This window comes from Polyergus mexicanus, unplaced genomic scaffold (assembly GCF_030449975.1).
Source record: "Polyergus mexicanus isolate NDT 795.1 unplaced genomic scaffold, iyPolMexi1.0 SCAF_6, whole genome shotgun sequence".
Classification (NCBI taxonomy): Eukaryota; Metazoa; Arthropoda; class Insecta; order Hymenoptera; family Formicidae; genus Polyergus; species Polyergus mexicanus.
This window is the reverse complement of record NW_027223326.1, coordinates 551,692-566,388: the sequence shown is the minus strand read 5'-3', so window position 1 is coordinate 566,388 and position 14,697 is coordinate 551,692. Positions and strand designations below refer to the sequence as shown.

Below are 14,697 nucleotides of genomic sequence, written 5' to 3'. Positions count from 1 at the left end.
CGTATCAACATCTAATCGAAATAATCGGCCGCTGAGCTCGGGGAACAAAAAACATCGATAGGAAATCGGACATTCGGTGGGGTTGTTTCCCATTCGTATACCGCGGATTGAACCATATTATCGGATCGTATACGCAGGGGAACACCATTGACATAGAAAACATTCAGCAACATCGGATATCGTGTCCCTGCCTTTTCATTTCCAAATAAGCTTCTCCTAAATATTAGATAAAAAGTCTTTGCGAGATATCATGTTCGCGTAAATCTTGCAACGACGAATAATCCTATTGAATAAGACGTAAAAAATAATGCAATAATAAATAATCTCATTCTATCGCACAAATCTAACATGAAGAAATGAATTGCGGAATAATTGTACGATTTGATGCGTAAAATATAACTCGTTTCTTTTTTTCAAGACTCGATAAAGTATCGATCTTAAAGTTGATAGAATAAAATTTAAATCAAGCTTAATTTCTTTGTCAAGTGTTTAAGAAGGTAAACATCTCCCACGTTTCATGTTATACATGTTGAACGGTCGACCCTAAAAGAAAAGGGAAGATATACATCGTCGAGATCCATGTTTTCGTGCGCGAAATAGCGGTCGACTACCGTGAGATGCCCGGTTATATTTAGTTCCCGCGCGTTATCCAGCACCGCTTATTTTCAACGCGATCTTAGAATAGTACCGCCTCGGAGAACGGTTTATCGACCAGAGCTTTTCTCAAGCTGGCAAGATAGTTTTCTGCAGCCGGAATTATCCGTTCGGTTTATAAGTCCGCCATAAGCTCGTTGCTCGCGAATTTAATGCTCGATAACTGCAATTTTGTGCGCCAGAAGGTGCCACTCCCTCACGCGAAGACATTCTCTCTCTACGCTTTATGCCCGTTCTAAAAGCATCCCTCTCGTATCGCTCTCCCTGGCCCGTGTCCCTGGGAAAATAGATTTTCCGATTGCTATCTCGACTTCACTTGGCTCCGACGTTTCGTATGGCTATGCTAGATGAGGCTTTGCACATTCGTCGTTTTTATTCAAAACTAGATTGTTTCCATTAAATGGAATTGTCGTTACATTTAAAAAATTTGTGTATAGATTTTTGTATATTGTCCTATGAAAAAAAAAATACAATATGCGTATAAATATAAATCACTTTTCAACTTAATTTAGATGACGAGCTGAGAGAGAAGAAACTTTATAGAGTTAAAGGATGAAAAATATTACTTTAGGGATGCGCGTAAAGTAAATGAAATTTCTTATAGTTTGCACCAAACCCAAAGCCTGACAGCGTTCTAACGTAATAAAGTTGATACGAGTTAGAAGCGTTACTGATACGCGAAGTTAAAAATTCGCGTTTATCAAAGGAGACAAAGTTACGACAGGTGAAGTCGAGACTATGAAGTTTTTAACACATTCCATTTTCATATTCATCATGGATCCGTTGGCTGATTCTCTAAGTTTTTTTCCGAACCTTCCGCATTTAAAACCCGTCGTTCGCGGTGAATTCCGCGTCGTCAGATAAAGAGACAAGTCCTGCGCTCTCTCTAAATCTTCTTTCTTACCACTGCTACATAATGAGCTTTTCCCCGTCCAGAATGCATTTTGACTTGTACGTTCCTATAAATCTCGAGATTTTAGAGAATTATGCAGCGGCGATTATATATTTATGCTTATCTTTTTTGAGCAGCGAAATTTTAGATTAAAGTACCGCACGTTATTTATTACATTATTACCTCTATTAAATATCATTTTATCAACTTGCAATTTAATTTGAATATCCAGAATCCGTCGCAGAATGATGAACGATAATGCGAGCACGAGAGATCGTTGATTTATCGCTGACTTTTTTACTTCCACTTGCTATTCTTAACTTCCTCATCAAGCTACGATTTTGCGCTTCTCGTTGCTTGCCAATGACGTAAAGTGTTTTTGTGCTATTCCCCCATCATTTTATTTCAATGCAGAACTTTCGGTTTTTCTTAACAAGTAAACAACTCCCGGTACACTGATCCTAATTACTCTCGTGATCCGTATTGTCCCGTTTTTCAACGCGCGGTACACGTACCGTGTTAGTGGCATGGAGTACTTGAAGTATTTCGTGTTTACTGCGGGTTCGTCCCCAATAATTAGATCCCCGCGAAACTTTCTAGATATTCCGCCTTTATTATCCCCCGGTCGCAAAGTTGAATTTTCGTCGAAAGCCAACCGAAATCGCTATCCCATATATATTTCAGAATTAACATTTAATTAGTAATTCAATAGGCGCGCCTTACAATATCGTAATTTCGAAATTGCAACTTCGAGCGACTTGAAAAATATACGAGAGTTTTATTGTATGTTCAACTTGTCAAAAGTTTACTAACGATGCCATTACTCAATTAATCTGTAATGTATATACGGTACATAAACTCTTCGGCAATAAGTAGATGTACAAATGACGAATATAATAATGGAGAAGGAAGATTCTATATATTAAAGATATATGACAAAAATGTAATAAAATTAAAGAAAATTAAGAAGAAAAATAAGATCTGTTTTAAAGCGATCCCATCGCTATCCCATAATTTCAGAATTAACATTTAATTAGTAATTCAATAGGCGCGCCTTACAATATCGTAATTTCGAAATTGCAACTTCGAGCGATTTGAAAAATATACGAGAGTTTTATTGTATGTTCAACTTGTCAAAAGTTTACTAACGATGCCATTACTCAATTAATCTGTAATGTATATACGGTACATAAACTCTTCGGCAATAAGTAGATGTACAAATGACGAATATAATAATGGAGAAGGAAGATTCTATATATTAAAGATATATGACAAAAATGTAATAAAATTAAAGAAAATTAAGAAGAAAAATAAGATCTGTTTTAAAGCGATCCCATCGCTATTCCATAATTTCAGAATTAACATTTAATTAGTAATTCAATAGGCGCGCCTTACAATATCGTAATTTCGAAATTGCAACTTCGAGCGACTTGAAAAATATACGAGAGTTTTATTGTATGTTCAACTTGTCAAAAGTTTACTAACGATGCCTTTACTCAATTAATCTGTAATGTATATACGGTACATAAACTCTTCGGCAATAAGTAGATGTACAAATGACGAATATAATAATGGAGATGGAAGATTCTATATATTAAAGATATATGACAAAAATGTAATAAAATTAAAGAAAATTAAGAAGAAAAATAAGACCTGTTTTAAAGCGATATATTATAATTAAATATCTCGTAAATGAATTTTTTAAATAGTCCAAAATAAATCACGTTCAAATATTCGCATTTTCGCGGCTCGAATGTTCAAAGAGCGAAGCGTGAAAAAAGATATATTGTAATAAAAATATTATCCAAGCTGTTGAGATGCGCGGCGATTCCACGATCAAGAGTGCCCGTTTCCCACGAATGCATGGATAAAGTTATATTATTGCGAGACGGAAAGAACAGCGTTATCGAAACGAGAGAAAAGTTGCGGGAAGCGATTAAAAAGTTTCAACAGCCGTGAATTGCGCTGAGTGGACGCGCGAGACGATAGATATAACGGACGGAATTTTATATGGCTCGATTAATATAAATTAATTGCCGCGGCGGAAATGGAATATTCTCGGAGAGAAGGGACGAGCGGTCTTTCGGATTCGAATCGTTGGAAATAAGCCGATCGATCGTGTTTAATTGAATACAATGATACCGCGAGCGATTCTGGCCGCGAGGCCGGAAATTTTTTCATCTTACGAATTACGCGCGATCGCGCAAGATTTTATCGCGTCCCGCGGCCGTTTCGTTTTAATAATACAAAATAACGAAATAATATAATATTATAATACACATTTTCGCCGATAATGATGAATCCCCGTTGCGACGCAACGAAATTCCAATTCAGCGAATTCGCTGCATCGTCATATTACACAGCGTCGATACATAATGCATGAGGATCTCCTCGCGGGTCTCTCGCGCCATTTATTATTTATTTTCGCCTCTCGGACGAACTAATCATTTATTTGCAATGCCGAGACATATCAATATTTTAATGCGCGTCTGCGGAATCAAAGGTGCGAGCGGGATAAGGAGATACGAGGCGCAGATGACAGATGTAGAACTGATGTGTGCGAAATATGTTATGTATGAAACGGTAAAAGAATGTAATAAAAGCTCTTTTCTTCCGCGCTACAGAATCATTTACATGGTGCGCAACATCAAAGGGACAGATTCTTCTAAATCTGAGACGAAAACTCTTACGGGCAGATGTGGAGGAAAGTAAAAATTTAATTTTCGATATCACGCAGTTCGGTATAAGAAACTGCAGCGTATGTAAAATGAATGGAAAGTACGGAAAATTTATAAAAAATTGCGTTATTACATTGATAATTTAACATGTCAATAATAATGAACGATATTTCATTTGACGTAGATTTAAATTCGCAATCGCGTACTGCCACTGTTAATAATAAGATCACAATTATTTTTTGTTAATTCTAGTATTTAGCAAGCTGATGAGCGATTTGTTGTGTACGAATGTCACGCTTAATCAACCATTACATCTCGTTCTGCATTTATACAGAGAGACAGAGAGAGAGAGAGAGACAGAGATCAAATTTGTTTGAAAGAATTTAAACAGTTTACGATTTCGGCATGAAGGAATTAGCGGAATAGGATTATCATTGCATTTCGATATATCGCTCATCTCTTACACTGGATAATTAAAATTACATGTTACGTATAAACACCCTATAATTTAAAATACATTTTAATAAATATTTAAAATTATGATCGGGTGCAAATATGTATTAGGTGTACAACTTTGCTTCCGCCGTTTTCCTATAGATGGCTTTAGCGGTAAGTAGTGGTCGAAATAAATAGATCATAGAGGTCGTGCGATAAACTTGGGCATCTGTCAACATAACCCCATAGAAACATTAGTCGATTTGTGTCTGCATCATAAAGTTATTCTCGATTGAAAATGTCAGTTTACGAGCCAAATTCTCGTCATTTGCGGGAGGTTTCAATTTTCTGCTTCAATATGAAGAAATCTGCGGCTGAGGCTCATCGAATGCTCTCAAATAGTTATGGTGAAGCCGCTATTAGCGAAAGAACGTGTCGCGAGTGGTTTCAACGCTTCAAGAACGGTGATTTTCACGTCGAAGACCGGCATAGCGGTGGAAGGTTTTCGAAGATGCAGAATTGGAGGCATTACTTAATGAAGACTCGAGTCAAAGTCAAAAAGAATTGGCACGATCATTGGGAGCGACTCAACAAGCAATTTCAAAACGCCTCATAAATGTATAACCAGTTTTTTACAATAAAGCCTCGAATTTCGGAAAAAAAAACGGCGGAAGCAAAGTTGTACACCTAATATATATTTTAAAATAATACATTTTTCCATCACAAAACTATATAATTATAATTATAAATATTAATAGCAGTCATTTTATTTGTTTATATAATATAATGTAATAATTATCACATTATTAATTACTAAAAATGTACTGTTAATCGATTATTATAATTTTCATTATAAATATAAGCAGAACGTAAGAAACAGTTGGAATTCGCGCGCGTTAAACTTGTGGCCGCAATATGCACGAATGATAAAAATTTGATGGAGAAGAATGCGCGGTATAGCGAAAGTATTGTGCGAGATATTATATAAAATTTGATCCGAGCTTTTGTGCGGATTTCAAGTTGCCCATGTTCAATAATAGTAAACATTCTTCAAAGGTGAAACCCTTCGACGCGAAATCTCCATTCGCGTGGCGTTACCATTATTTTCACTTTTCGCTTATTCTTGTTATTAGGTTGAAAGCTGAGTTATCGTACCGTATGCATTTTTTCACCATTTCTCCTTTCATTGCAGCTCGGTTTTGGCACGTGAATTAATTTGCGAGATATCTACCGTTCCCTCTCTCTCTCTCTCTCTCTCTCTCTCTTTCTCTCTCTCGTTCTCGAGTTTGCGCAAGATATATCGTTCGCATTCCTTACTCGTTCGCTTCTCTCTTCTATCTGCTCTTTTCGTCCAAGTTCGAAGAAGTCGAGAATATCCGTCTTAATGCAACATTTGTAATGAGAATTCGGATTGTCAAGAATTATATCTGATCTCTTTTTGACACGATTAAAAACATGTTTTCATGAATTTTGCGACTAACGTTATTTATGGTCTCGACTTATGCGCAATTATTGCGAGACAATAAAAATTAAAAGAATAATATTATTGCGCAAGATTACAGTAAAATCTTTCAGTAATATCGACAACTATGATCAATCTATCGTTATCTCAATTAAAACCATATCGTCTTTGCGCTTAACATCTTAGTTTAGAATATCACGTTCTGCCTGATAGCAGAAATTTAAAGAAAGTTTTGCCATCGTGCAGAAATGATCGTATCGTAGAATATATTATAGTATCACTGTACTACATTTCAGTTGCACTTGAGCGTTTCTCAATTTCGAATAGTATCAGCCATCTTCGTCAGAGCGATCCAATATTTCATTACAAAATCGACTCCACGATCTGATCTAGACTTATCAACGTGTACTCACTTGTCGGAGAGTCGAAAAAGAAATTCAATTTAAGTGATGTTCTAATCATTCGCTTATCATCTTGGGTGATACTTGTGAGAAATTGTGCTTAAGAGATTTGACCTGATTTTGGGCGATTAATAAGTGCGGTAAACTACGCTAATGTACATACATATATTTCGAGTCATATTTTTGAATTGGTTGCACGCGTCTGGTTAATGAGTAGAGACGCGTTGGTTTTCCTTTTTTTATTATTTTTTCCTCTTTCTTTAGTTAATTCGGCCGGCATGGGTTTTTTCAATTACCGGCTTTCATTAAGTTGTCGGTCCCGCGGCTACTCTTATTTGACGTAGGTACGGGATCAACCGTGCGATGCTGCGCGAAAACGGTAAAAGAATAAATAATACTTAATTTTAGCTTTCAGCCCGGAAGACAGGTCAGCTTCATTCTTATTTTGCGTCTGCCTCACACGCATAGCGAGAAACGTGTATTTCTCCCTCGTAAATGCGCTTGGTTGTTCACGCGAGAAAGCGATGTCTCGCACATTATTGCGCAATACAATACTTCATTTTCACATATATTTAAAAAAGCGTACTATTAAAATAATTAATTTTTTTAGGTAATCATAAAATATATTATTATTTAATTATCTCACTCGTATTAGGATAATAAGTACTGATCAGATAAGAGTCGCAATAATGTAAATTGTCTGTCTTTCTCTGCATCTTCTTTTTGTGTGACCCTAGGCTATATTAAATACAATATATTGTATATATATAATCGCATCATCGCTTCTGCCTATCGCACGCGTGAGGCATAAGAAAACGTGAACAAATTTAATTAATTCCGAGAGCGTAATAAAGTTCGTTTAAAATTCTTCAGATCTCATAACTTCTACTTGTGCGAATATATATACAGGGTGTCCCATTTTAAAGGACCCACTCAAATATCTCAGAAATACTGCGTTAAATCGAAAAATGTTTCAAACAAAAATTGTGTGGCTTCAAGGGGGCCATAAGATGGTGACAATGATTTGACCTTGGAAAATCATTTGAACGTCATGTGAAGGTCAACTTTAAAATCTTAAATGGAAACCCCCATTTTTTATTTAGTATTCTTATAGCTGACATCGAGGGCTTTCCAAAACACTATAATAAAGTATTTTTTCATTAAATACTTTTTGAGTTATTTTATATTTTAATCTGACATATTTTGATATAAAAAATTAAATATTTCGTAAAATATTCAGTTTTCGATAATTTTACCGTAATACTTCTATGTACAGAATAATAAGACAAATTAATTAATGCCAAAAAAAAACAAATAATTGTTTAAAAAAATACATTGTAAATAATTTTTTATATCAAAATATGTCAGATTAAAATATAAAATAACTCAAAAAGTACTTAATAAAAAAATACTTTATTATAGCGTTTTGGAAAGCTCTCGATGTCAGCTACAAGAATACTAAATAAAAAATGGGGGTTTCGGATAATTTTCCAAGGTCAAATCATTGTCACCATCTTATGGCCCCCTTGAAGCCACACAACTTTTGTTCGAAACATTTTTCGATTTAACGCAGTGTTTCTGAGATATTTGAGTGGGTCCTTTAAAATGGGACACCCTGTATAAGACGACCTCTGGTAATCCCGTGATTAAACCGTATAAAATATCACACCACTACCATCGCACATAAAAAAAAAATTTGGATATTTATTCGCTCGTTATTTACTATTATTGTTATTGTTATCAACAGCATATATATCCATATATGCATAGTAGATAAAAATATCAGCGTTGAACAGCCGGAACTTGGTTTTTTTTTTTAACGTTCGACATATCTGTAAAATAGATCTGTTAATATGTGTCCGCACATTTCTCACGGCGATTGTGTTAGCTTTATATATCGCTGAAATTTATTTATTTTTTATATAGTTTGCTCGTTCGCTCGCATTCCAAAGAAAAATTAATTACGGATTTACCGCCGCTTTTCAAACTCTGAAGCGTTCAGTTTGATTCAAATAATGTATTTGATCACTTTAAATACTTTTAGCTTCCGTTTTAATTATTCACATTTCTCGTTGTGCGAAAGTATTAGAGAAAGATATGACGCGTCTCACTATTAAGGATTTTCTCGTTATTGATATAGTTTCCTCGGTATAAGAGATTGCAGTATAATTCACGATTTCTATTTGACTCCACATTATTCCGGAGTTTTTCAATTAATTCGTCGGCGCGGTTATATAGCTGCTCTTTTATTCAAATGAGAGGTCGTAGATTGACGCTCAACAATAGAGAGCTGACTATGGGATGACGGAATCGGAACTATGTCGGGTCAACAAAGAGACATAATCAGCGTGTTTAGGATTGTTAATCTTAATTAATTCTTTGTCGTAAATTGGAAAAACAACATCGCAAAAGGCTCTCGCACTTTATTCTAGATCAAATATTATTTCATCGTTCGCGATGCTCTCTTGCCGACTACAAAATGCGAATGTGAATAATATATTATAATTGCTTTACAGATGCTTTAGCCATAACGAGTTTTTAATAATTTTTTTTTTTTTTTTTTGCGTTACGTAATTGTGAGTGCGCGCGAAAAAACACCGAATTATTTAATTTATATTAAATAATCGGAATATTATAATATTAAAAAATGTTACAAATGGGGAATAATATTGCGAGAAGATTCGTTCCCTTTTATCGTAATCGTTACACGCGAAGAACTTAAATATGCCTCGTAGCGGAGGGTTTATATCACGCGTTCTGACTTTAAAATGAGATCGACGTCATACATACTCCGGTTAATTTTAAACACTTTGCATATTCTAAGCATACGCGCCTAACTCAAATACCGCGACAGATACGACGACAGGTGAAATTACACACAAGGGAGAACGTGTTAAAAAAAAATCCACGGATTTGAAATGCAGATTCAACTGAAATACCCAGCTCGAAATGTACATCTCAATTACATTTTGTAATTAGTAACTTTTCAAAGTACTCTACATTCTCGGTCTCAACCCATAGAAAGAAAGAAAGAGAAAGACAGAGGCGCATATATTTGATGTGCTAATAGATGATAAATCATATTAAAAAAAAAAATGGCATCTTTATTTTTAACTGCAACTAGAATCTACAATGTAACAAATCTTCCGCGTAAGTGAATAAAAATGAAGCTGGATTTCCACCGCTGTAAGTCGTAAATGTCGTAAAAAAAAAGCGTACCATAAAATCGCTCCGGATATTTCCTCTAAAAATACAGTTATATTACTTATGCGTCAAAATCTTCGAAGATTCGACAACTTTTCAGATCTCGTTCTAAGTATAATCGTTACGTGCAACTTTCGAAGCTCATAATTCTGCGATATAAGATATAAGGCACATTTATTGGTCTTCCTTCTTCTTTCATCCGAGAAGAAATCTTGCGATATCTTTTCTAGCCCTCTTTTTTTACACAGCGTACTTTCTTATATTCCGTATCTCTCGGAGTTTCGTCAAAGTGAAAGATATTCGTCCGAGAGAGAGAGAGAGAGAGAGAGAGAGAGAGAGAGAGAGAAAGAGAAGAATTTCGTCGTTTTGTGCTCGAAACAAAAGAAACGTAGACACGATTATCTCCGGTCAATATAAACCAGTAATCACAAGCTTGTATCGTTAATCATAATTAATGTCCGGCATATGGTCGTATCGTTCTTTTTCACGACGGTACGGTTGCGATGGAAGATTCCAGTTGCGCTATCGATTTCCGAGGGGCCACCATACATCCCCCATTCTCACGACTTTCTCTCTCTCTCTCTCTCTCTCTTTTTCCTCCGTTTTATTTTTGCTTTAATCTCCTATATATGGTTAAATTCTTGCGCGAGGAAAGCCGACTAAACCGAAGGGGTTCCAACTTTTATGGAAAGGCAAAAGCATTAGATGTATCATTTTTGGATCATTTAACGCCTAAGAGCGAAAACGTTCTCTCTTTCTCTCTTTCTCTTTCACTCTCTGCAGCTATAAGGTACAAAGTTATAACGGCCAAAGTTTTTCTTTGTTTACTCCTGGGGGCTCTTGCCTTATTTCGTTGGGGACCCCGATAAGATAGATAGAAGTCTCTGCGTATGTGTGTGTGTGTGTGTGTGTTTTTGTATTGCGTGAGATTTGATAATGGGCACGTGGAGTGTATCGATTATAAGGTTCAGGCCGCCGGCACTATCGTCGCGAAAGAGCAAATAGTCTAAAGCAATAAATATTACGTTAAAATACGAGATATGTTATTGCTTCAAGTATCGATGTATCTCACAATACAACACACACACACACACAAATACGATAGTTATTTTCAGATTAAAAAATAGTAACCTATTCGATATTTTTTAACGCGATTAAATAGACATTCGTCGACAATATTATGAAATAAATATATAATTTTTGAATTTTTATATCCTAAAAATAATCACTCTACGTTATAGAAAAATTGAGATTGGATCGTCGACAATATTATGAAAAAAATTTATATTCTAAATTTTTGTATCCAAAAAATAATCATTTTACGTTATAGAAAAATTGAGATTGGGTATAGTTTATGAATTAATCTTATATATTATGAAATATGTTTTGTTGTAACGTTTTGTTGTAAAGTAACAACGAAAAAAAAAAAGAAAAACGTTGTCAACTATACTTAATACATTTTCTAAGGCGCACAATTACAATTGATTTCTGTGCACTTTTCGTCAACGGACAAGTATTAGGTGTACAAATTTGCTTCCGCCGTTTTTTTCCCGAAATTCGAAGCTTTATTGTACAAAACTGGTTAGGCGTTTTGAAATTGCTTGTTGAGTCACTCCCAATGATCGTGCCAATTCTTTTTGACTTTGACTCGAGTCTTCATTAAATAATGCCTCCAATTCTGCATCTTCGAAAACCTTGTCTCTTCCACCGTTATGCCGGTCTTCGACGTGAAAATCACCGTTCTTGAAGCGTTGAAACCACTCACGACACGTTCTTTCGCTAATAGCGACTTCACCGTAATTATTTGAGAGCATTCGATGAGCCTCAGCCGCAGATTTCTTCATATTGAAGCAGAAAATTGAAACCTCCCGCAAATAACGAGAATTTGGCTCGTAAACTGACATTTTCAATCGAGAATAACTTTATGATACAGACACAAATCGACTAATGTTTCTATGGGGTTATGTTGACAGATGCCCAAGTTTATCGCACGACCTCTATGATCTATTTATTTCGACCACTACTTACCGCTAAAGCCATCTATAAGAAAACGGCGGAAGCAAAGTTGCACACCTAATAGTAAAGCTCTAATGACCAACCATTATCATTAATGTGAGATCTCGAACAGTGTTAAATCTCTTATAAAGAAATTTGCATAATACATATAAGCAGTCTACACAAGAGAGCACTTCGGGACAGTTCGGTGTAAAGCCCCAATTTTCTTACATGACCGCCATTACATCTAATTGAACAATACTCTTATGCAAAGGCAGTCTTGAAATTTGCATGGAATAACGATCCTATTATTCTTCATTGCAAAATGCTCTTAACGTGACGCAAAAGCTCATGATTTTTCGTCAATTTTGTAATAAGTTAAGGTAAAAAAAAAAAAAAAACATTTGTTAAGCATTTTATTAAAATCGCTGACGTAATAAATTTGTGTAAAATCAATCATTCGATAAATTATTATGAAAATAGATAAATATTTGTTAAATAATCTCAATCTCATAAATTTTAAATTTCGGCAATTTTCTCCTTTTAATTTAACAAGTCAGCTTACGTTACGTAACAGTAATTCTGGCAAAGAAGATTACAAAGTTTCAGTCTTTAGATCGCCGATAAGGATATATGGAGAGAAAAGCCACGGGGCACAATTTTATTATTTCTCATGCACTTTTATGAAACTCTATCACGCAAACAAAAGACGCTCGACGTGTTGTTATAAAAGAATAATGGGAGAGAAAATATATAAAATGCGCAATGCGAGAGCGAAACAGGTTCTTGCCTTCATCTAGTGTGAATAGTCTCTTTATCATTTGCGTGGGGACGAACAGACGGACGAAAGGTGGAGTAAATCTTGTTGTTGGATCAGGTTTCTCTCGTGAAAAGTAGATAGAGGTAGACGGTGGAGAAGATTAGAGAAAAATTTTCTCCTGTCGCGAGAAGCCAGGTACAACGTTTTATACATCCGGTATAGGATGCGATAAACCGCCGCTCGTTGTGTCGCAGCGTCCTTATTCGCGCGACCAAGCGTATTATCGGAAATGCGCATTGATTGCGTTATTACCGGATTGCACCTGAAGTGTCAAAGACGAGTATAGCGTCGTGATGATATAATCTATTATAATGCGTCCCGTTAATCTGCGATAAGAGGGCGGAAAAGTAGATGTATGTATAGAGAAATCGAGGTGTCTCGAAGGACTGTATTAATATAATCCTAGTATTAATCAATTATTCCTGTGTGTACGAGGATGTATTCCATTATAATCCTTCTATTCCATTATTATTATCCCTTCATCATTTCTACTGCTTTTTGCGCTTTAATCTGCAACAGCATGTCACTATTGTCACAATGGCGCGTTATTTTATGCATTGCCAAGCGTCGTGAAACAAAGCCAAAGTCCGGCTTTAAAAGGCGGCCCTTTGTGTCCGGCTGTTAACGTAATTACATTTTCGGGCGATTTGTGAATTTTCGCAGTAGTAGGACATTTTCATTCAAAAACTGCGGTAAGAATGAAAGCTCTTTGCTATCACGTAATGCTTTGGAAGAATCAAGTGTATACTGGTATTACGAACATTAAACATCTGCAAATTTTTTTTCATACAGAATTTTTCTCTCGTAAGGTTTTAGTATATCTTCACAAAAAATATCTCAATGCTAAATTGAAAAAAATATATGTACAAACTCGAGGAGCTAACTTTTCATCCAGATATTAAAAACCATTTATCAGCGGCGCATTTTATTTTATCATAAAGCGAGAGATCGTTAAGAACTTGCGTCGTCGTGGAACGTCGTAAAAAATACAGATTTTACTTATATATATCTGTTTCTCGGTGTGAAAAAGAAACTCGACTGGCTCGTATCTTTTGTTAGTATCGTTTGTGACTCGTGCGACGTAGTAAAGAAGTAAAAACTATCCTGGATACGGTGCGCAAATGACATCACTTTACACCTCTGTGGTTCCTCCATATTGCGCTTAGCTTCTAACACATCGGACTATAACTTTAAAAAACAATTTCAAAAAGCGTAAAAGACGAATCGTTTTTTTCTTTTACGAATTATTTATTAATAAAAAACAAAAAGAATTATATAATTTCCAATTGTGAGCGATCTATTTTCAGGTTAGGTTAGGTTAGTTTGATAAATCTTTTTATTATTCGTATCTTTTATTATCAATCTTTTTATTATGTTAGTAATTTTTATGATTTTAAGGGATTTTTATATCGTATATCAAATATTATCTGCGAAAAGCAGCTATTAAAACGTCTCTAAAATGAAATTCTCTCGACCAGCTTGTTACCAATACTCGAATGCAAGGAATTAAATCGCGAATTTTACTTTTGCTATCTGTTCGCTCGTGCCAATCACATTCTAAACATCCCAGATATTCATTGGATTTCTGCAAAATCCTATTAGTGACGCGGAGACTGGCGCAAATGCACGTCCCGTAATTCAACGATTATATCCGCTATTACAATTCGGCCGTATGTGCAAACGGTTCGGTCGTGGACAAAAGCGACAAGGTGATCCATAACGAATTGTCTGAGGGCAAGTACTAATCGTGGAAGCGTTGAAGAACGAGACGATTGGGACCATAAATGACTGTTTGGTCTAAGCGCACGGTTTAATCTGTGAATGGATCGCGTCAAGAAAACCACCGTTAATCGCGTTAGTAGGAGATGCATCTGAAGATATATGGTGCTCATTTTCTCTGATAATCGGATTTTGTATAGAGCTCACTCGATAACAAAAGTACATATATATATATATATTTATGTACATGCGCTCTCTCAATTTTAAGTATTTTAAAGCTGTAATAATCTTTTCGTAAAAGCGATTTATTGAGAATTTCAATGTCAAGTTTAATTCGAAAATCGATTCTTGGAATTTTGCAATTATAAATCCTCTTGCCGCAAAATCTTAAACAAAGTTCGGCAAATCTGATCCGAGGCATTGGTACATTTATCCTG

General features: G+C 35.4%; 2 protein-coding genes across 8 annotated transcripts in view; one reads left to right on the top strand and one right to left on the bottom strand.

Annotated features, from left to right (window-relative positions):
• Window positions 1-14,697, bottom strand: part of Tn (tripartite motif containing protein thin) — a 71,275-nt gene that overhangs the window by 47,128 nt on the left and 9,450 nt on the right. The window lies entirely within an intron of this gene.
• Window positions 13,632-14,697, top strand: part of LOC138934114 (uncharacterized) — a 31,866-nt gene continuing 30,800 nt past the window's right edge. The window contains exon 1 of the mRNA XM_070297550.1: window positions 13,632-13,654. The gene's annotated coding sequence lies outside the window, so the exon portion shown is untranslated. The remainder of the gene's footprint in view (window positions 13,655-14,697) is intronic.